Here is a 24,782-nt window from a genome sequence, read left to right as displayed (position 1 = left end):
ACACCGACAAGTTGGCACCACCTGCACAGAAACCCGACATAGCTTCAACGCATGGTCAGCAGTCCGATGCCTCTGCTCCTATAGCCCAGCAGTCCGTCACAGCAGCACCAACAGCTCAGCGGTCCGGCATAGATAAATCGTTTGCTAAGCAGTCCGTCGAAGCTTCACCGTCTGCTTGGCAGTCTACCTTGCAGCCAACCAGACGTTCTGCCAGAAATGCTTCATGTACCAAGAAGGAAGTGGCCAAAAAGGCTACACCCATGACCACGAGGAAGTGCGGCGGGAAAGTGAAGAGGAAAGAGAACGATTGCCTCTTACTTAAAGCAATCATCGCCCAGAACCAAATTAACAGCAGGTTGTTCGAATCGGGGAGTAATATTATTTCTGACGGCATGGATGATGAAGAAGTAAATTTTTTGCTTGCTAAAAGTAAAGCAGACGTACTTGAAGCATGCAATTACGTCCATGGCCAGCCATTTCTTGTTGGCAAATACTTTGATGAGTGCAGTTCCAGTTGTTGTGAGTTATTTGAATATTGCATGGATCAAATGTCAGCAGGTCATCATGGTTTGCTAGTCCACTACAACAGAGATCATTTCCGACACGATGCTGGTTCCATCGATGTGAGTTTCGAGGACTTACATCTCTTCTTCAACTTCAACGAGCTCGATGCCACTCTTGTTAGATGCCTAATTTTGTAAGTACTTAACAAACTCTGATCAACTTCTCCATACAAGGCTGTAAATGATAAACAACTAACTGCATTTTATTCCTCTCAGGGGATTGAACGTGTAGAGAAGAAAAAGGGAGAGTGTGTATTTCACAGATCCTGAATTAGCAAATGGCACGACAATACATGGTAAGGACCTACGGGACTGGGCCGTTAACACGGTCATCCGTCTCTTCGAAAACACGTCCCATGCAGAATCATTTCTCTCGTCATATCATGAACGGTAAGTCAAGCAAACAACTACGCATACACTGATTGTCTTCCAGATTTCGACATAATTCATAAGTTCATGGCTTTCTTAATATGTAGCAAACACTTGATATTGGTATTCATTATTCCAAACAAGAACACAGTTTACTACATCGATTCTCTCAGAGAGTCAACAAACGCTCAGGATCTGATGCATCTTCAGCAATTCATGGATAGATATTGAGTCCTATGATGTTGAAATTAATTTGCATTCATAGCTGGTTCAATAATTGATGTTGTCAAAATTCATCATCATTTGCAGTTTGCTCGCATTGTGGAAAACTAAACTAGGGAACCTGCTCAAGAGGGAACTACCTCTGCACCACGAGATCGTTTCTCCGGTAACACACCGAAATCCTTTATTTTCGGAAAATTTATCCAACAGTGTGCAAATACCTTTTCTTACGCTAGTCAAATGTTCAAGCTTCTAAATAAACCTCTTTCTATTTTGTCCAAATAAAAAAATAATACATCTAACACCGGTTAGGTTGTTCCTAACAGGACAAATACATGACTAATTCTGTACATAAAAATTCAGTGTCCTCAGCAAGAAGCAGGGACCAACCTTTGTGGATACTATGTTTGCAGACACATGATCTCCATCTGCAAATCTGCTGATAGTTGTGACGATCCTCGTGAATTAGTACCAGTAAGTCTATCTTAATTAATATCTTCTACTCTAGTGATATGGCACATTCTGATCTTAAAAATACTGCAACTCATCTTAAAACCGAGGACCCCTGAACCGCTCCCGGCTGGTGAATTGCTGATGGTTCGGAGATTTATCATCAACTTCTTCCAGGATCACTACATCAATCCCACTGGTGATAATGAAGATTTCAGCATGCCTTCTCCTGAAACATTGAGTAAGAGTTAGCCACTAAACATATATGCATGGATCCATTATTTTCCATCTGATGAGGTCTTTGTATTTCGTAGACTATGATTAATTATGTAATGCACATATGTGTGGACAAATCATTGGAATTTAGCTACGATATGTTCAATTGCAATTGCTGTGAAATCTGATGAATGTTTTTCATGTGGAACTATTTGTTCAATTGAATATTGTGGCGAATTTGCTTTTTGAGTGCTGATTCAAAATGGGATATTTTTGTTTATTTGTTCAACTGAATATTGTGGCGTATTTGCTTTTTGCGTGCCGATTCAAAATGTGATATTTTTGTTTATTTGTTCAATTGAATATTGTGGCGAATTTGCTTTTTGCATGCCGATTCAAAATGGGATATTTTTGTTTTAACCTGGCAATTGCTCCGCACACGGTTCAACTAAATGAGTGTGTGCAATCCACATTGGAAAGCATACGTCAATCGTAGCGGAACCGTCGGTGATACATAGCATATCGCAAATGATTTGCAGCGTTACTACGTGTGTGTAGGGTCTCCGGAACCGTTTGTGATATTGCGTTATCGCACACGAGAACTCGCAGTAAACCGTGCCCAATGTAAAATACAATCCCAGTCGTAATTTTTTCAGGAAACGTGTGGGATCCCAAACGAAAAGCACACGTCCCTCTTGCGGCAACCGTCGGTGATACCCAAGAAATCACAAACGGTCTGCAGCACTTGTATGTGTGCGAAGGGGCTCCTGAACCGTTTGTGATAGAACATTATCACAGACGGTAATTGTTGGGAAATGTGTGCGATGGAGTCTTGCATGGCAGACGGGTTGCGCAGAAAACTCGTGTGCGACGGGGCACAAATCGCATAGAGTTCATATGTTGGCCCATGTGCCTTACATACTGTTTCCCAAATGGTTCATTACGATAGACCGTATGGTTTCACTCCATCATTAGAAACGTTTAATCATCGATACCACACGTGCGAAAGAACTTAGTGTGTGCTGCATCGCACATGATTACATTTTGGAAGGCCTCTGGATCATTGCTCCATATCCCCGACGGTTTCTGGGTCGTGTGGGAAGGACACCCTATCGCCCACACTCAGTTGGCGACGGTCCCGAATGCCATCGCGGAAAGGGGTTAAAAACTGTTTGTATAGCACCGACGCGTACCAGTGAACAGTCCTGAGGCCATGTTAGCATCATCCACCTCTGCCCTACACAAGAACAAAACGAGGAAGGACAATATTCCCCTAGTTGAAACAGAGGTAAGGAGAAGTTGCAGATTACAGAAATTATCCAAAGGATTTAAGAAAGTTGTATGTAGAGACAAAGAATGTCTACCATGTCATGCTGCTCCACCTGTTCCCGCTGCCAAAATTATTAAGAGCCTACATACCTCTTTTTGCAAGGTATCTCGCAAAGACACTACTGAAGAGATTTTGAGCAAGAGGGCCAAGAAGAACAAGGGAGACAACTCTGCACGGGAGAGCATACAGATTGCTAAAGAGAAGAGCAAGAAGTGGTTATAATTTAGTTGATGACTACAAGAAAGAACCTTTTGTGTCAGAAAGTTAGCATTTTGTATGATATGTGGCAGTTGGGCTATGAGAATATGATGTACTTCAGCTACTTTGCCCCCCTTTATGATGCTCAGTGTTATGCACTCGGTTATGCTTTAAAGTTGTCTCTAATTGCGTTCTTAGTCTGGGATGAAGTGTATGAAGTATGTATTGATCTGGCCAGCACCCACATTAACGTTCCATATGAACAGAGCCTGGAACATACTTAATTGGAACATTCGAGGCCTAAACGACCCCAAGAAATGGACATATATTACCAATAAAGTTGAAGAATCGACATGCTCTATTATATGTTTGCAAGTAATTAAGTAAGAATCCATTGACTCTACTTTCCTAAAAATAATCTGTCCCAGGAGATTCACAAAATTTGAATATCTACCCTCTGTGGGTGCATCAGGAGGACTTTAGTAGCATGGAATGAGCAAGTCTTCACAGGGCAAATTGAAATATTTGTACCTATTCTAGTTGAGATTAGAGGTAGTTTTCACAGGCTCTAATATTAGATCCACATTGAGCTTCTAATTATGAGGATTAGAGGAAGTTAGGGCTAGCTCTAATTAGTCAACTAGGACCAACTAGAGGAGGCTCAAAAACTTGTGTTCTAGGTACTAGCCCTGCTCCTCTATTTATATGTTGAGTCCTGGGGTCGTAACTTGGATAGGAGGCCTCCCCAAAGTCGGATTGGAATGCAAGGAAGAGTCCTTCTTGGACTCCAGGGCTAAACACCATGGTTCATGGTGTTTACGTAGACACCACAGACTCCGGCTTATAACCCAGGGGTAGACGACATGAACCCTGGCGTCTAGCCCCTGCCTTCCATACAACTCCTTTGTGCACCGACCTAAAGCCTCATGGGCTTTACCCCTTGCCTCAACCATCTCATCCTATACATCAATCTTTATCTCCGGACCATTCCGGAGCTCCTTGTCATGTCCGTGGTCTCCTCTCGGACTCCGAACAACATTCGTTCACCAACATACGTAAGTGGGAAAACTTTGTTTTTGCCACTCCAGTTTTTGCCAAATTTTCTTATGCCACTCTAGAATTTGACATTTCACTTTTGCCACTCTTAGTTTTTGATAATATATCACTTTTGCCATTCCGTGGCAAAAGCAAAATTTTCAGAGTGGCAATTATGATACATTATCAAAAGCTAAGAGTGGCAAAAGTGCAATGAAAAATTATTGTTTTTGCCATGGAATGGCATTTGTGATGTATTGTCAAAAGCTAAGAGTGGCAAAAGTGAGACGTCAAATTCTAGAGTGGCATAAGCAAAATTGGCAAAAGCTAGAGTGGCAAAAACAAAGTTTTCCCTACATAAATCATATAATACTATATCGTCAACGAACGTTAAGCATGAGGACCCTACGGGTTCGAGAATGATGTAGACATGACCGAGACGCTTCTCCGGTCAATAACCAGTAGCGGGACCTAGATGCCCATATTGGTTCCTACATATTCTACGAAGATCTTTATCGGTCAAACCTTTATGACAACATACGTAGTTCACTTTGTCTATCGGTATGTTACTTGCCCAAGATTCGATCATCGGTCTCTCCATACCTAGTTCAATCTTGTTACCGAGAAGTCTCTTTACTCGTTCCGTAATACATCATCTTGTAACTAACTCCTTACTCACTTTGCTTGCAAGCTTATTGTGATGTTGTATTACAGAGAGGGCCCAGAGATACCTCTCCATCATACGGAGTGACAAATCCCAATCTTGATTCACGCCAACTCAACAGACACCTTTGGAGATACCTGTAGAGCACCTTTATGATCACCCAGTTACGAAGTGATGTTTGATATATAGCACAAAAGGTATTCCTCCGGTATCCGGGAGTTGCATGATCTCATGGTCGAAGGAACATGTATTTGACATTAAGAAAGGAGTAGCAAAAACTGAATGATCATATGCTATGCTAACGAATGGGTCTTGTCCATCACATCATTCTCCTAATGACGCGATCCCGTTATCAAGTGACATCACATGTCTATGGTTAGGAAACCTTGACCATATTTTGATCAACGAGCTAGTCTAGTAGAGGCTTACTAGGGACTTAGTATTTGTTTATGTATTCAAACATGTATTTAAGTTTCTGGTCAATACAATTCTAGCATGAATAATAAACCTTTATCACGAATAAGGAAATATGATAATAAACAATTTATTATTGCCTCTAGGGCATATTTCCAACAGTCTCCCACTTGCACTAGAGTCAATAATCTAGGTCACATCGCCATGTGATGAACACCCAATGAGTTCTAAGGTGTGATCATGTTTTGTTTGTGATAGAGGTTTTAGTCAATGGGTCTGCAACATTCAGATCCGTGCGTACTTTGCAAATATCTATGTCTGCAATGCTCTGCATCTATTCCAGCTAATTGCTCCCATGTTCAATACGTATCCAAATTGAGACTCAGAGTCGTCTGGATAGGTGTCAAAGCTTGCATCGACGTAACCCTTTACGACGAACTCTTTATCACCTCCATAACCGAGAAATGTTTCCTTAGTGATCTTTAGGTGCCTAAGGATAATTTTGACCGCTAATCAGTGATCCATTCCTGGATCAGTATTGTAGCCCGTTAGCCAGACTCATAGCAACGCACACATCAGGTCTGGTACACAACATGGCATACATTATAGAGCCTATGGCTGAGGCATAGGGAATGACACTCATCCTTTCTCTTTCTTCTGCCGTGGTCAGGCTTTAAGTCATACTCAACTTCACACCGTGCAATACAGGCAAGAACCCTTTCTTTGTCTGATCCATTTTGAACTTCAAAACTTTGTCAAGGTATTTGCTTTGTGAAAGTCCTATTATGCATCTTGATCTATCTCTATAGATTTTGCTTCCCAATATGTAAGCAACTTCACCGAGGTCTTTCATTGAAAAATTCTTATTCAAATATCATTTTATGCTATCCAGAAATTCTATATTATTCCAATCAGCAATATGTCATCCACATATAATATTAGAAATGCTACAGAGCTCCCACTCACTTTCTTGCAAATACTGGCTTCACCGTAAGTCTGTATAAAACCAAATGCTTTGATCACCTTATCAAAGCATATATTCCAACTCGGAGATGCTTGCACCAGTCCATAGATGGATCGCTGGAGCTTGCACACTTTGTTAGCATCCTTAGGATCGACAAAAGCTTCTGATTGCATCATATACAACTCTTCTTTAAGAAACCCATTAAGGAATGCAGTTTTGACGTCCATTTGCCAGATTTCATAATCATAAAATGCGGCAATTGCTAACATGATTCTGACAGACTTAAGCATCGCTACGGGTGAGACAGTCTCATCGTAGTCAACCCCTTGAACTTATTGAAAACCTTTTGCGACAAGTCGTGATTTGTAGACAGTACTATTACCATCAGCGTTTGTCTTCCTCTTGAAGATGCATTATTCTCAATGGCTTGCCAATCATCGGGCAAGTCCACCAAAGTCCACACTTTGTTCTCATACATGGATCCTATCTCAGATTTCATGGCCTCAAGGCATTTGTCGGAATCTGGGCTCATCATTGCTTCTTCATAGTTCATAGGTTCGCCATTGTCCAACAACATGACTTCCAGTACAGGATTACCATACCACTCTGGTGCGGTACGTGTTCTGGTCGACCTACGAGGTTCGTAGTAACTTCATCCGAAGTTTCATGGTCATTATCATTAGCTTCTTCTCTAGATGGTGTAGGCATCACAGGAACGGTTTTCTCTGATGTGCTACTTTCCAATTCAAGAAAAGGTACAACTACCTCATCAAGTTCTCATTTCCTCCCACTCACTTCTTTTGAGAGAAACTCTTTTTCTAGAAATGAACCATTTTTAGAAACAAAGATTTTGCCTTTGGATCTGTGGTAGAAGGTATACCCAATAGCTTCTTTAGGGTATCCGATGAAGATGGACTTCTCCGCTTTGGGTTCGAGCCTATCAGGCTGAATCCTTTTGACATAAGCGTCGCATCCCCGAACTTTAAGAAACAATAGCTTAGGTTTCTTGCCAAACCATAGTTCATATGGTGTCATCTCAATGGACTTAGACGGTGCCCTATTTAATGTGAGTGCGGCTGTCTCTAATGTAAAACCCCGAAACGATAAAGGAAAATTGGTAAGAGACATCATAGAACGCACCATATCTAATAAAGTACGGTTACGACATTCGGACACACCATTTCGCTGTGGTGTTCCAAGTGGCGTGAGTTGTCAAACAAATCCACATTGTCTTAAATGAAGGCCAAACTCGTAACTCAAATATTCACCTCCGCGATCAGATCGTAGAAATTTTGTTTTCTTATTACGATGATTCTCCACTTCACTCTGAAATTCTTTGAACTTTCCAAATGTTTCAGACTTGTGTTTCATCAAGTAGATATACCCGTACCTACTCAAATCATTTGTGAAGGTTAGAAAATAACGATACCCGTCGCGTGCCTCAACACTTATTGGATTGCATACATCAGTATGTATTATTGCAATAAGTCATTAGCTCACTCCATTGTTCCGGAGAATGGAGTTTTAGTCATCTTACCCATGAGGCATGGTTCACAAGTATTAAATGATTCATAATCAAGTGATTCCAAAAGTCCATCCGCATGGAGTTTCTTCATGCGCTTTATACCAATATGGCCCAAATGGCAATGCCACAAGTATGTTGCACTATCATTATCAACTTTGCAACTTTTGGCATCAATATTATGAATATGTGTATCACTATGATCGAGATTCAACAAGAATAGACCATTCACTAAGGGTGCATGACAATAAAAGATGTTACTCATATAAATAGAACAACCATTATTCTCTGACTTAAATGAATAACCATTTCGCAATAAACAAGATCTAGATCTATTGTTCATGCTCAACGCTGGCACCAAATAACAATTATTGAGGTCTAAAACTAATCCCGAAGGTAGACGTAGAGGTAGCGTGCCGACGACGATCACATCAACTTTGGAACCATTTCCGACACGCATCGTCACCTCGTCCTTAGCCAATCTTTGTTTATACCCCAGCTCCTGTTTCGAGTTACAAATATAAGCAACTGAACCAATATAAAGTACCCAGGCACTACTACGAGCATTGGTAAGGAACACATCAATAACATGTGTATCAAATATACCTTTGTTCACTTTGCCATCCTTCTTATCTGCCATATACTTGGGGTAGTTCCGCTTCCGGGTTACCATTTCCTTTGCAGTAGAACCACTTAGTTTCAGGCTTCGGTACAACTTTGGGCTTCTTCACGGGAGCGGCAACTTGCTTGCCATTATTCTAGAAGTTCCCTTTCTTTCCCTTGCCCTTTTTCTAAAAACTGGTGGTCTTGTTAACCATCAACACTTGATGCTCTTTCTTGATTTCTACCTCCGTCGATTTCAACATCGCGAAGAGCTCGTGAATCTTTTTCGTCATCCCTTGCATATTATAGTTCATCATGAAGCCTTTGTAGCTTGGTGTCAGTGACTGAAGAACTCTATCAAGAACAGTCTCAACTGGAAGATCAATTCCCAGCTGAGTCAAGTGGTTATGATACCCAAACATTTTGATTATGTGTTCACTGGCAGAATTGTTCTCCTCCATCTTACAGCTAAAGAAATTGTTGGAGACTTCATATCTCTCAACCCAGGCATTAGCTTGAAATATCAACTTCAGCTCTTGAAACATCTCATATGCTCCGTGGTGTTCAAAACACTTTTGAAATCCTGGTTCTAAGCCGTAAAGCATGGCACACTGAACTGTCGAGTAGTCATCAGATCGAGCCCTCCAGACATTCATAACATCTGCATCAGCTCCTGCAGCAGGTCTGTCACCTAGCGGTGCATCAAGGACATAATTCTTATGTGCATTAATGAGGATAATCCTCAACTTACGGAACCAGTCCGTGTAGTTTCTACCATCATCTTTCAACTTAGCTTTCTCTAGGAACGCATTAAAATTCAAGGGAACGGTAGCACGAGCCATTGATCTACAACATAGATTTGCAAAAACTATTGAGACTAAGTTCATGATAAATTTTAGTTCAAATAATCAAATTACTAATAAACTCCCACTTAAATCAACATCCCTCAAGTTGTCTAAGTGATACATGATCCAAATCAACTAACCCATGTCCGATCATCACGTGAGATGGGGTAGTCTTCAATGGTGAACATATCCATATTGATCATATCTACTATATGACTCACATTTGACCTTTCGGTCTCTAGTGTTCCGAAACCATGTCTGTACATGCTATGCTCGTCAAGTTTAACCCAAGTATTCTGCATGTGCAAAACTGGCTTACACCCGTTGTATATGAACGTAGAATCTATCACACCCGATTATAACGAGGTGCTTCAAAACGACGAACTTTAGCAACGATGCATACTCAGGGAGAACACTTTTATCTTGAAGTTAAGTGAAGGGATCATCTTATAATGCTACCATCGTTCTAAGCAAAATAAGATGCATAAAGGATAAACATCACATGCAATCAAAATATGTGACATGATATGGCCATCATCATCTTGTGCTTTTGATCTCCATCTCCAAAGCCTCGGCATGATCTCCATCATCATCGGCACGACCCTTGATCTCCATCATTGCGTCGGGGTCGTCTCACCAACTATTGCTTCTACAACTATTGCTAACGCATAGCGATAAAGTAACGCAATTACATGGCGCTTAGTGATTGACACGCGAGTCATAGAATAATTAAAGACAACCCTAAGGCTCCCACCTGTTGTCGTACTTGTTGGGGAATGTTGCATGGAAAACAAGAAATTTCTACGTGCATGCAAGATCTATCCATGGAGATGCATAGCTACGAGTGGGGAAGAGCATCTACATACCCTTGTAGATCGCTAAGCGGAAGTGTTTATCACGCGGTTGATGTAGTCGCACTTTTCGCGATCCGATCACGATCCAACCGATCTAGTGCCGAACGGACGACACCTTCGAGTTTAGCACATGTGCGGCTCGATGACGTCTCCTCCTTCTTGATCCAGCAAGTGGGAGAGGAGAAGTAGATGGTGTCACAACCAGCACGATGGTGTGCTGGTGATGGTGGTGGTGGAGCACTGACAGCGCTTCGCTAGGCGTCGCCCGGACGAGGGGGTGGAACTACGGAGTAACGGGAGAGAGAGGGGTGCCAAGGGCTTGGTGCATCCTCTTGGGGTGCCCCCTCCCCTCTATATAGGTAGAGGGGCGTGGGAAACAACCCCTCCAAGCCCTAGAGCACAGGTAAGGGGGAGAGGACTTGGACTCCAAGTCCAATCCTATTCCTACTAGGACTCCTTTCTTTTTTGCCTTCCCTAGCCATATGGGCTTTTGAGGACTTGGTGCGCCTAGCCCAATAAGGCCAGGGCACCTCACCGCAGCCCATGCTAGCCCTTGGGTCATGGCGAACCCACTTGTGGACTTCTGGACCCCTCCGGAACCTTCTGGAAGCTTCCCGGTACAATACCGAAAAAACTACACCTTTTTCCGGAACCCAAAATATGACTTCCAATATATAAATCTTTACCTCTCGACCATTTTGAGACTCCTCATGATGTCCGAGATCTCATCTGGGACTCCGAACAACATTTGGTTACCACTCATCAAATATCCCAATACTACTCTAGCGTCAACGAATGTTAAGCGTGCGACCCTACGGGTTCGAGAATTATGTAGTCATGACCGAGACACCTCTCCGGTCAATAACCAATAGCAGGACCTGGATGCCCATATTGATTCCTACATAGTCGATGAAGATCTTTTATCGGTTGAACCTTTATGACAACATACGTAATTCCCTTTGGCCGTCGGTATGTTACTTGCTCGAGATTCGATCCTCGGTATCTCTATACCTAGTTCAATCTCGTTACCGGCAAGTCTCTTTACTCGTTCCATAATACATCATCTTGCAACTAACTCCTTAGTCACTTTGCTTGCAAGCTTCTTGTGATGTGTATTACCGAGAGGGCCAAGAGATACCTCTCCGATACACGGAGTGACAAATCCCAATCTCGATTCGGACCAGCTCAACAGACACCTTCGGAGATACCTGTAGGGCATCTTTATGATCACCCAGTTATGTTGTGACGTTTGATAGCACACAAGGTATTCCTACGGTATCCGGGAGTGGCATGATCTCATGGTCGAAGGAACATGTATTTGACATTAAGAAAGCAGTAGCAGTAAACTGAACGATCATATGCTATGCTAAAGGTTGAGTCTTGTCCATCACATCATTCTCCTAATGATGTGATCCCGTTATCAAATGACAACACATGTCCATGGTTAGGAAACCTTAACCATCTTTGATCAATGAGCTAGTATAGTACAGGCACTAGGGACACGATATTTGTTGATGTATTCACACATGTATTTAAGTTTCCGATCAATACAATTCTAGCATGAATAATAAACCTTTATCATGAATAAGGATATATAAAATAACAACTTTATTATTGCCTCTAGGGCATATTTCCTTCAGTACTCATAGACATGCAAGCCGTGAACTTATGACCAAACATGATCATCTCATACATCAACATATATCACATCACATCTTGACCATATCACATCACAACATGCCGTGCAAAAACAAGTTAGGCGTCCTCTACTTTGTTGTTGCAAGTTTTACATGGCTGCTACGGGCAACTAGCAAGAAGCATTCTTACCTACGCATAACCACAATGGTGATTATCAAGTTGCTATTTAACCTTCTGCAACGACCGCCGTAGTCAAATCCGATTCAACTAAAGTAGGAGAAACAGACACCCGCCAGCCACCTTTATGCAAAACAAGTTGCATGTCAGTCTATGTAACCGGTCTCATGTGCGTGGACATGTAAGGTTGGTCCGAGTCGCTTGATCCCACAATACTGCTGAATCAAAATAAGACATAGGTGGTAAGCAATATGAACATCATCGCCCACAACTCCTTTGTGTTCTACTCACTCACATCATCTACGCATAGACTTGGCTCTGATACTAGAATCACACTGGGGTTCTAATTATGAGGATTAGATGTAGCTAGGGCTAGTTCTAATTAGTCAACTAGGACCAACTAGAGGAGGCTCAAAAACTTTCCAGGTAGACATAGATATTTGTAGTTTGCCCTGTGAATATTTCCACTTCACTTTGAAATTAGTCAACGGGTCCGCACGCTTAATGTTCGTTGACGATATAGTATTATATGAGTTATGTATGTTCGTGACCGAATGTTGTTCGGAGTCCCGAATGAGATCACGGACATGGCGAGGAGCTCCGGAATGGTCCGGAGGTAAATATTGATGTATAGGATGATATGGTTGAGCCAAGGGCTAAAGCCGACGAGGCTTTAGGTCGATGCAGAAAGTTGTATGTAAGGCAGGGGCTGGACGCCAGGGTTCATGGCGTCTAACCCTGGGTTAGACATCGGAGTCCATGGCGTCTATGTAAACGCCGGGAACCATGGCGTTTAGCCCTGGAGTCCGAGAAGGACTCTTCCTTGCATTCCAAACCTACTTTGGGGAGGCCTTCTCTCCAAGTTACGACCCCAGGGCTCAACATATAAATAGAGGAGTAGGGCAAGCCCCTAGAACACAAGTTTTTGAGCCTCCTCTAGTTGGTCCTAGTTGACTAATTAGATCTAGCCCTAACAACCTCTAATCCATGTAAGAGAACAAAGTGTGGACTTTGGTGGACTTGCCCGATGATCGGCAAGCCATTGAGAATAAATGGATCTTCAAGAGGAAGACAAACATTGATGGTAATATCACTGTCTACAAAGCTCGACTTGTCGCAAAAGATTTTCAACAAGTTCAAGGGGTTGACTACAATGAGACTGTCTCACCCGTAGCGATGCTTAAGTCTGTCAGAATCATGTTAGCAATTGGCGCATTTTATGATTATGAAATCTGGCAAATGGACGTCAAAACTGCATTCCTTAATGGGTTTCTTAAAGAAGATTGTATATGATGCAACCATAAGCTTTTATCGATCCTAAGGATGCTAACAAAGTGTGCAAGCTCCAGCGATCCATCTATGGACTGGTGCAAGCATCTCCGAGTTGGAATATACGCTTTGATAAGGTGATCAAAGCATTTGGTTTTATACAGACTTACGGTGAAGCTAGTATTTGCAAGAAAGTGAGTGGGAGCTCTGTAGCATTTCTAATATTATATGTGGATGACATATTGCTGATTGGAAATGATATAGAATTTCTGGATAGCATAAAACAATATTTGAATAAGATTTTTTCAATGAAAGACCTCGGTGAAGTTGCTAACATATTGGGCATCAAAATCTATAGAGATAGATCAAGACGCATAATAGGACTTTCACAAAGAAAATACCTTGACAAAGTTTTGAAGAAGTTCAAAATGGATCAGATAAAGAAAGGGTTCTTGCTTGTATTGCATGGTGTGAAGTTGAGTAAGACTCAAAGCCTGACCACGGCAGAAGAAAGAGAAAGGATGAGCGTCATTCCCTATGCCTCAGCCATAGGATCTATAATGTATGCCATGCTTTGTACCAGACCTGATGTGTGCATTGCCATGAGTCTGACAAAGGGGCTACAATACTGATCCAGGAATGGATCACTGAACAGCGGTCAAAATTATCCTTAGGTACCTAAAGAGCACTAAGGAAACATTTCTCGGATATGGAGGTGATAAAGTGTTCATCATAAAGGGTTACATTGATGCAAGCTTTGGCACCTATCCGGACGACTCTGAGTCTCAATCTGGATACGTATTGAACATGGGATCAATTAGCTGGAATAGCTTCATGGAGAGCATTGGAGACATAGATATTTTCAAAGTATGCATGGATCTGAATGTTGCAGACCCGTTGACTAAAACCTCTCTCACAAGCAAAACATGATCACACCTTAGGACTCATTGGGTGTTAATCACATGGCGATGTGACCTAGATTATTGACTCTAGTGCAAGTGGGAGACTGTTGGAAATATGCCCTAGAGGCAATAATAAATTGGTTATTATCATATTTCCTTATTCATTACAAAGGTTTATTATTCATGCTAGAATTGTATTGACCAGAAACTTAAATACATGTGTGAATACATAAACAAAGACTAAGTCCCTAGTAAGCCTCTACTAGACTAGCTTGTTGATCAAAAGATGGTTAAGCTTTCCTAACCATAGACATGTGTTGTCACTTGATAACGTGATCGCGTCATTTGGAGAATGATGTGATGGACAAGACCCATTCGTTAGCATAGCATATGATCGTTCCGTTTTTTCTACTCCTTTCTTAATGTCAAATACATGTTCCTCCGACCATGAGATCATGCAACTCCCGGATACTGGAGGAATACCTTGTGTGCTATATATCAAACATTACTTCATAATTGGGTGATCATAAAGGTGCTCTACAGGTATCTCCAAAGGTGTCTGTTGAGTTGGCGTGAATCAAGATTGGGATTTGTCACTCCGTATGATGGAGAGGTATCTTTGGGCCCTCTGGTAATACAACATCACAATAAGCTTGCAAGCAAAGTGACTAAGGAGTTAGTTACAAGATGATGTATTACAGAACGAGTAAAGAGACTTGCCGGTAACGAGATTGATCTAGGTATGGAGACACCAATGATCGAATCTCGGAAAAGTAACATACCGACAGACAAAGTGAAATACGTATGTTGTCATAAAGGTTTGACCGATAAAGATCTTCGTATAATATGTAGGAACCAATATGGGCATGTCTACATCATTCTCGAACCCGTAGGGTCCGCACGCTTAACGTTCGTTGATGATATAGTATTATATGATTTATGTATGTTGGTGACCGAATGTTGTTCGAAGTCCCGGATGAGACCACAGACATGACAAGGAGATCCAGAATGGTCCAGAGATAAAGATTGATGTATAGGATGAGATGGTTGAGGCAAGGGGTAAAGCCCATGAGGCTTTAGGTCGGTGCACAAAGGAGTTGTATGGAAGGTAGGGGCTAGAAGCCAGGGTTCATGCCGTCTACCCCTGGGTTATATGCCGGAGTCTGTGGTGTCTACGTAAACACCGGGAACCATGGTGTTTAGCCCTGGAGTCCGAGAAGGACTCTTCCTTGCGTTCCAAACCGACTTTGGGGAGGCCTCCTCTCCAAGTTACCACCCCAGTGACGGTGTCCTGGACTAGGGGGTACTCACCACGTCGTCTCCCGACCAGCTGGATCGGGCCGAGGACCCCCATGGCGGTTCACTATTGGGCCAGTTCGGATAGCCCATGCCATATACAAGGAGGATTCTACAAGACTTGGCGCCCAAGACAAGGACTCCTCTAATCCCTAGGCCTACGATGCATATATAAACCGAGGCCAGGCTAGTCAATAGACAATCTCATATTCATTACTACAATCTCGTGGTAGATACATGTACTCTGTACTACACCCATATGAATACAATCAAAAGCAGCATGTAGGGTATTATCTCATCAAGAGAGCCCGATGCTGGGTAAAACCCCGTGTCCATGTTACCATCGCTGCCAGACGCCTAGCTTAGGACCCCTACTACGAGATACGCCGGATATTGAACCGACATTGCTGCTTTCATTGAGAACCTGCTGGCGGTCGCCACGGGGCGATGGGAATTCGGATCGTCTCCGGCGCGATCTACGCATCGGAGCCGAGCTTTATGGTCGATGTCGGCGTCTTTTGTCGCCGGCTCGACTGGCCACCTTGGCTTAACCAAGGACTGTGCCCTACCTCCGATCATCATGTTCGGACGAGGGCCTTCGTCAACATCAACTCCGATCTCTATCATGATCATGGAAGAATCATCCATGGAGCTCGGGGGCTCAACGTCAACATTGCCCTCGGGCGATCGTGCTGTTTTTTCCGAACAGCAAACTTGTATCCGCTGCCACCACCTCCTCGAGCATCGCTTTGACGATTCCTGCGATGGAATTGTGCGGAATTAAGTGCACAACAACCATGCCAAATTTTGTCGAGTTCCGGTGGAGGAATCTCTGGCAATCTACGATATACCGGAGCCCTGTCAAATCTGGACGGGAATCTGGACGAGTTTAGAGCGTGGTCTCCAGAGCCCAGCTCGGAGGTCCTTTGGAAGATCCAACCGTTCATCTGCCGTGGAATTCCCATATCTACCACCCCTCCAAATTTCAGCTTGATCCGACGGCTCAAACTCCGGGAACCTTCCGATGAGTGGACCAATTTTCGGATCTGTTTTCTGCGCGAATACGAATCCGGCCCGAGTTCATGTTTCTTCATGAGCGAAATGTTGGACAACCCTTTTGAAGGAATTTTTTTCTAGGTTATTGTGAGTTGTTTTTAAACACGTAGCCATAAAATTTTAAGCATCCTCCGAGGTAATCTTCACCATCACGCCAGTGTCAAACCAGTCCGCCAATATTGCTCCGCGGCTGCTGACCTGTGCTAGACACGTCGCCGCGTTGTTGAGACGAGCTCAACTTCTTCGATCATCATCTCGGCAAGCCGAACAAGAGTTCGGCATCACAAAGGATAAATCATCACCAACATCGCTGCCCCACGGATTACACGGAGCGGGCACACCGGCATCGCCGCATGGTCACTTCATCAAGCCGGCATTGACTGCGTCACAAGTCACGACCTGCGTCAGCATGGCCGCACTGTTGCTTCTTCAAACCAATGTCCATCACGCCGACCTGCTTCAAAACCTCGGCTGACATGGCATCTGCAACATCTCCTCACCGACCTGCTCCGTCACCTCGGCTGGACCGGGAACTTGGCTATTTCTTCTTCAACATACTCCGGTGACTTCGGCGTCACCAGCCGACCAGCTTCGTCACGTTAGCTGGACCAAGGGCTTTGCCTCGGCAAGCCAACCTTTGCCAGCATCGCCATGCCGTCGCTTTATCGCCCATCAGGCAATGGGTGTGCGCATCGAGTCCCAATTTTGGGAGTCACCTTTCGTCGGATTGCTACAACAAATAAACCAGGTGCTATTGATCCTAGTAATTTTTGCTTGTTTGGGTTTATTTTTCCCAAGGAATTATTACTCTAGTTTGTTCCATCATCTGTACGCAGGTCTATCAAATGGTGGCCGCATTAACGATGGTCTCATGGTGGTTCGGTAATGGACTTCGACTACGTCACGTGGTCTCTTCGATAAGCTGACGCCGTCATCCCAATCGGCGTAAATCGGCTCGCATGATCACCTTGTTGGTCGTGTTGCCATACCGACGTGTTCGGTTGCCTCGGGGACTTCGGCATCGTTGAGAGAGCTCTACCTCATCGAGTGTTCAGCACACAGGCCATATGTCTTTTGTTACTCACTTTGCATAAATTATTAATTATGCAACATTTTTTTTAAAAATTTATTATTATTCCTATTATCTCCGGCTTGCACTATTTCCTGTGCACAGATAAAGGATCCGGATTGGGCAGCGCTGTCACCTCTACGTACCGACGTACCACGTCACCTCGGCTGGACCGAGGGCTTCGTCATCACTTCATTAACCCACGCCGGCGACTTCGGCGTCACACTGCGGGCCTATATTGGCCGTGCTATGTCGCCACTTCGGAGTGCCGAGCTCTTCGCTCCGCCACCTCGGGACCGGCTGGGGGGCTGGGACCTTGTCCCACCGTATGCTCGGGCCGTGCATCGACACCGAGCACATTAACCAGCTAAGTCACTTTTATGCTCCAAATTCTCAATTTTAAATTTTGTTCGGTTCGACCAAGCATTATACTTTTTTTGGCAAAAAGTTGTTTGTGAAAACTTCCTTGTCGAAACTTTGTTTGTGACACACAAATTCAAATACCCCGTTTACCTGGGGGCTTCCTTATGAAGCCTTTCCTCTTGCATATGATTATACTTGTATGGCTTCGTTCCCTGTTCGTGTATTACGCCACAATATGCACCATGTTGACTTAAGTGTTCCGCAAGATGGGTTGCCTTGCTCCTGTGTTTACCCCTACGTTCCCGATTGTTCGGCTAGGGAGTAAAGGGAGCGCCTCTGTGAATGTCACGATCTGGTCATCTGAGCTCGGACCTCAGACTGGGTGAAGCCGAAAGCTAGCGCTCTTATTGTTTTTAATTATGGTCGGCACACAACGGAACTCATGAGTACAAAAAATCTATTGCACAAGTCTCATAGTAACCATGAGCAACCGAAGAAAGGTATTGGTGGAGGTACTATTTTCTTCGAAGATGCTTCTTACACTTCGTCAGTAATATAGCATAAGTTCCCTAAGCGCGCTTTGTCTGTTACAGCCTTATGGCCTGATTGCCTGGTTATCGGAAACACCGTCGATATTCTCGACAGGTGGAGTACATAACACTTTTCGGTCCTTGACCGAAGAGGGAGAAGCCGATGATCGGTTAAGACGCGTTTAAAGTTCGGGTGAACACAGATATGATATAAGTACTTCCGTACATACAATCATTATACATAAAATTCTTTTTCCCAAGTCACTCGGGGGCTCTTAAATTGGTATGAGCCGTTTTATAATAAATGTTTTCTTCCTTGTCATTGCAAAATATTTTTCTATCACTCCTTTTTTAGACGCGAGTGTGTGGTCAATAGCCGGGGAGCCTGGTCTCTCTCTCAAAGCCGTTCGAGTTTAGTTCGCTAAACTGGCCTAACGAGCAGTACTCCGGCTTCGGGATAGGAGGTTACAGGAGTGGGCTGACCCGCTTGAGGTCTTGAGATCGGATGTGTCATATTAATGCACGACAGAAGCACCCTTTTTTGACCAATTTTCGGATGGGCACCGAACACTTGATCTAATTCGGACGTCAAGTTTTTACTAAATTGTTGGGTTTTCCAAGTATGGCACTTTAAAACTATTTGTGTGTTTCCAGCATAAGTCTCGCAGTGCAACGCCGGACACCTTTAGAGATTCGGCAAAAACATTCTCGGACATTGCTATATATGCATCGGTTTAGAATTGTGTCTTCGGTCAATAGTTGGGTTGCCCGGCTCCTGTGCTTGCCTCCTAAGTTCCGCTTTGTTCGGCTAGGTGTGCAAACGGAGAACCACTGTGATCGTGCTTCCAGCTCGCATGGTCAAGCGCCTCAGTGGAGAAAGCCGAAAACTGACTGTCACAATAAGCGTAAACTGGTCAGCGATCCGATGACTGTATTAAACTATAAAGATCGATAGAGGTCACTTGTGTTAAATGACGGTCCGTTCATAACATTGGCCGAAGTGTTTACGGCTTGACCTCGAGTGTCGCCGAACACTAACCGGGGGCTAGTACCTCGCCTCCTAACTTTAAGCTCCTATGACTAAGTCAAAGTTATAAAGCCCACATATCTGATTGCCTCATTTCCGCTAACACAACCGCCTTCGGGCACCGAGGTGTCGGCTAAGGGTTGTTTTATTATTGCAAAAACACCATGCGTAGCATCTACAAGGGGGCGGAAGCCGACGATGGGCCACTTTCAACTGATAAACGGTCACAACGGAGTCAAAATAAACATATCATTGGCGTTTGTATTTAATATACTAGGGCCGCCTTCCGTAATCGTCGTTATAAAGCCATACATATGCATCAATTTGACTTAAGATTTTGGCCAAGCTGGGTTGCCTGGCTCCTGTGCTTACCCCTACGTTTCCGTGTTCGGCTAGGTGGTAAAGGGAGCACCTCTGTGATTGTTACTATCGGGTCATCCGAGTAAGTACCTGTGATATCCTGGCTTATTAGGGATGATAGACTACTCATATGAATAAGGAATTCCTTCTTTTCTGGGAGCCCATTCGAAAAGAACTCCAAAGTTAAGCGTGCTCAGCTTGGAGTAGTTTCAGGATGGGTGACCGACCGGGAAGTTTCTCCCGGGTGTACACGAGTGAGAACAAAGTGCGCAGAAAAGACTAGTATTGATCTGTGAGGCCAGTCTAGATCCCGCCAGGAGTAACGACCATCGACGGGTGTGTCCGGGGCGTTACAAGTTGGTATTAGAGCCGACCCTCTCGGTTACACGGATGTTTGCGGACAGGTGTGCGGTCATGTTGTGCATGACGTTTGTGACCCGTCGTGGCACACGGCATGGCACACGTGCCGGACTGGAAGCACAGACGCATGTGCCAAGAGGGAACGTTCCTGTGGCCCGACGAGGACGTCGGTTCCTCTGAGTAGGGGTGTATGTGATATCCTGGTTTATTAGGGATGATAGACTACTCATATCAATAAGGAATTCCTTCTTTTCTGGAGCCCATTCGGAAAGAACTCCAAAGTTAAGCGTGCTCAGCTTGGAGTAGTTTCAGGATGGGTGACCGACCGGGAAGTTGCTCCCGGGTGTGCACGAGTGAGGACAAAGTGCGCAGAAAAGACTAGTATTGATCTGTGAGGCCAGTCTAGATCCCGCCAGGAGTAACGACCATCGGCGGGTGTGTCCGGGGCGTTACAGTACCTCAGACTGGGTGATGAGGACATGTACCTAGGGTAGGGTCGCAAGCCTGACATAAATACCCTCCCTAAGGACATCACTCTAAAGCCAGAAGCATTCGAGGGGTACCATCACCCACTCGACCAGAAACATTTCCACTCGGAAGAATCAAGATCACTCGACCGTAACAAGAAACACTCGACGGACAGAAGACCTAAAGTCACTCTACACAGCAACGGTCGAGCATTAACTCCTAGACTTAATAGCCATTTATAACACTTTCTTACGGACGTTACCAGTAACGCCCCCTCTTGATGTAAAATCCCTTGTAACATGGGCTGGTCGGGGTCTTGGCGCACTCTATATAAGCCACCCCCATCCACATGCACAAGGGTTCGCACCCCCTGTAACACACACTCATATAATCCAGTCGACCGCCTCCGGCCTCCGAGACGTAGGGCTGTTACTTCCTCCGAGAAGGGCCTGAACTCGTAAAACTCGTGCGTACAGCTTCTCCATAGCTAGGATCTTGCCTCTACATCCCTACCCCCCATTCTACTGTCAGACTTAGAACCACGACAGTTGGCGCCCACCGTGGGGCAGGTGTCTTAGCGACTTGTTGGAGAAGTTGCAATTTTTCCGATCCCCATCAACATGGTTTCAGGTGGAGGATTGGCCGAGGGCCGCGAGATCCGTCTCGGCGCGCTCGTGTTCATCGCCGACGACTCCGCTTGGCTCCAAGAGGCTCCACTCGACGTTGAGGCGCTCCCTGTCCGCGGGGCAACGCACTTTCGCGCATGCGTCCGCGGCGTCCTCCTGCGGCAGCCGTCGACCCAGTATCGGTCGGCTCCGGTGGCTTCTTCACTCCCTGCTGCCCGCCGGCACAAGCGTTCCGGTCGGTCGAGGCTCCAGCGGTGGGTGAGGCACGCGGTGGCTCGCCAGTCGGCCACCCCCAAGTCATGGCAATCAAGCCCGACGAAACTCTCTATGGCCTGTTCGACTGGCTCCGTTGAGACCGCATCCGAGTGCGACAGCAGTGACCCCGCGATGGAAGTCCTGATGGTCAATGGACCGCGCAGTCCTCCTGGCTTCCCCCGCAACGACGGTGGTGATGGCGGATGCGATCCATCACGTGTCCACGAGGAGTACCGCCTCGAGCCCCTCTCTTCGCAACAGATTGAATAGCTTCGCCGTCGTAACATGGATGCACTTCACACTCCTATCGTTGGAGAAATCCCCGAGGCCCGGGCCTTGGAGGAGGTGCGCCTGGGCAACTTGGCTGAGCGCACTCGACTGGAGAATCTCCAGCACGCACTCGACGAGTGTGCTCGGCAGCGAGTTCCTGAATCCAGTCGACAACAACTTTTTCCGCCTCCAACCCAGGTATATCAAACTCCGATCTAGAATCTCATAGCTGTTGCCCGAATAGCAGAGTCGATTCAGCCTTCCCAGTCGGAGGCTGGTAGGGGTTTGATGCAGATCCGGGCTTTGCTCCGGGCGGCGGGGGAGCAGAACACAGCAGTGTCACAGTCTTGGAATAGGATTCATAGTAGATCTGTAATGGCAGACACAGTTTAGTCGGCTCATAGCCCAAGATCACCTCCAAGGCGTGAGGGATGTGGAGATCGACAGGATCAGTACAAAAACCATGAGTAGTATGATCGTCGTCGAGTACCCACGCCTCCCCCAAGGAGTGGGTCATACGCGCCTCGGCAACACGATGACAGGTGCCCTCACAGTGGTGGGCGAAGGATTCCAGTCGACCCCCGAGAGCCGGGCTTTGACGCGAGATCCATTCTCGTTCAAGGTCTGGTTGACAGGAACAGAGCACACAGAGATGGCCACGATAGAGATTACCCGACCGGCACCCGGGTGCATGTTTCAGGTCCCGAGTGTTTCAGCAGAGCCATCAGAGCAGCAGTGATTCCTCCCAACTTCAGGTTGGCGACTGGAGTCAGCAAGTTCACTGGTGAGTCCAAACCTGACACTTGGCTTGAGGACTACCGAGTGGCTGTGCAGATTGGTGGTGGCAATGATGAAGTGGCCATGAAGCACCTTCCTCTGATGTTAGAGGCTCGGCCAGAGCGTGGTTGAATCAGTTAGCACCTGGAAGTATTTATAGCTGGGAAGAGCTTGCCCGAGTGTTTGTCAGAACATTTGAAGGTACATGCAAACGGCCAGCAGGGTTAACAGAGCTACAGTCTTGTGTGCAGAAGTCGAATGAAACTTTGAGAGATTATATCCAGAGATGGATCACGTTGCACCACACGGTGGAGAATGTGTCTGGTCACCAAGCAGTTTATGCCTTCAAGGAAGGCGTCAAGTATCGAGAATTGAATCTGAAGTTCGGTCGGACCGGAGATATGTCTCTGAGTCGAATGATGGAAATTGCCACCAAGTATGCTAATGGTGAAGAGGAGGATCGGCTCCGGAGTGGCAAGCACAAAACAGTCGCCCACGAAACCGGGGGAGGGAACTCCAGTCGGAAGCAGAAGCACAAAGCCGAGCCAGCTGCTCCCGGAGAAGCCTTAGCAGTGACTCAAGGAAAGTTCAAGGGGAAGCCCAAAGGGCCATGGAACCCCAAGAAAGTAAAAGATCAAGATGGAAATGATGTGTTGGATTTACCATGCCACATTCACACCAAAAAAGATGAGGAGGGTAATCTCAATTACCCGAAACATACCACTCGACAATGTTGGCTCCTAATCCAGCAATTCCGAGAGAAACAGCCCAAAGAGAAGAAGAAAGAATCAGACAAAGTTGAGGATAAGGAAGAGGACGATGATGGTTACCCCACGTCAATTCAACTCTGATGATTTTTGCTGATGTTGAGAGAAAAAGTCGACTGAATGTCATCAACAGAGAAGTGAACATGGTCGCTCCGGCGACGCCCAGTTATTTGAAGTGGTCTCAGACTGCCATTACATTTGACCAGTCTGATCACCCAACACACATAGCCACCCCTGGTAGGCAAGCGTTGGTGGTCGACCCAGTAGTCGAAAGCACTCGGTTGACTAAGGTTCTGATGGATGGTGGTAGTGGCCTTAATATACTGTATGCGGAGACCTTGAAAAGAATGGGCATTCCGATGTTCAGACTAAGTGAAAGCAATATGAGTTTCCATGGAGTTATTCCTGGCAAGAAGGTTGAGTCACTCGGCCAGATCGCCCTCGATGTGGTTTTCGGTGATTCCAAGAATTACCGCAAAGAAAAGTTGGCGTTTGAAGTTGTGAATTTCCAGAGTGCTTATCATGCTATTCTAGGCAGGCCGGCTTATGCACGTTTCATGGCTCGACCATGTTACGTTTACCTCTAATTGAAGATGCCTGGTCCTAAAGGAGTGATCACTATCACTGGCAATCGGAAGAAGGCAGAAAAGTGCTTCCAGAAGGGCTCAAAGATCGCCGATGCGCAAATGGCGGTAGTGGAATTGCAGGAGTATCAAAAAAATTGCAGATCCGAGTGATTTGTTGCGAGCTAAGAAGCCTGCCACGGATTCAGCATTTCAGTCGTCTGGTGAAACGAAGCCGATTGATATTCACTCGACCGATCCCAATGCTGCTCCCACTCACATTTCGACAACACTCGACTCCAAATAGGAAGAAGCGCTCATCCAGTTCCTCCGTGAGAACTGGGACATCTTTGCATGGAAACCTTCTGACATGCCGAGTGTTCCCAGGGGGCTGGCTGAGCACCGTTTGCGAGTCGACCCAAAAGTGAAACCAGTCAAAGAACATCTTCGACGGTCCGCCGTACAGAAGAGAAAAGCAATCAGTGAAGAAGTGGCTCGGCTCCTAGCAGCTGAGTTTATCCGAGAGATTTACCACTCCGAGTGGCTAGCCAATGTTGTCATGGTCCCCAAGAAGGACGACTCACTGCGCATGTGCATTGACTTCAAGCATATCAATCGGGCCTGCCCGAAAGATCACTTTCCTCTCCCCCGCATCGATCAAATAGTCGACTCAACTGCAGGGTGTGAGCGCTTGTCCTTTTTGGACGTTTATTCCGGGTATCATCACATCCGACTGTATGGACCCGATGAGATAAAAACA

The sequence above is a fragment of the Triticum aestivum genome, chromosome 3D (assembly GCF_018294505.1).
Source record: "Triticum aestivum cultivar Chinese Spring chromosome 3D, IWGSC CS RefSeq v2.1, whole genome shotgun sequence".
Classification (NCBI taxonomy): Eukaryota; Viridiplantae; Streptophyta; class Magnoliopsida; order Poales; family Poaceae; genus Triticum; species Triticum aestivum.
Note: the sequence above shows the minus strand (reverse complement) of the source record.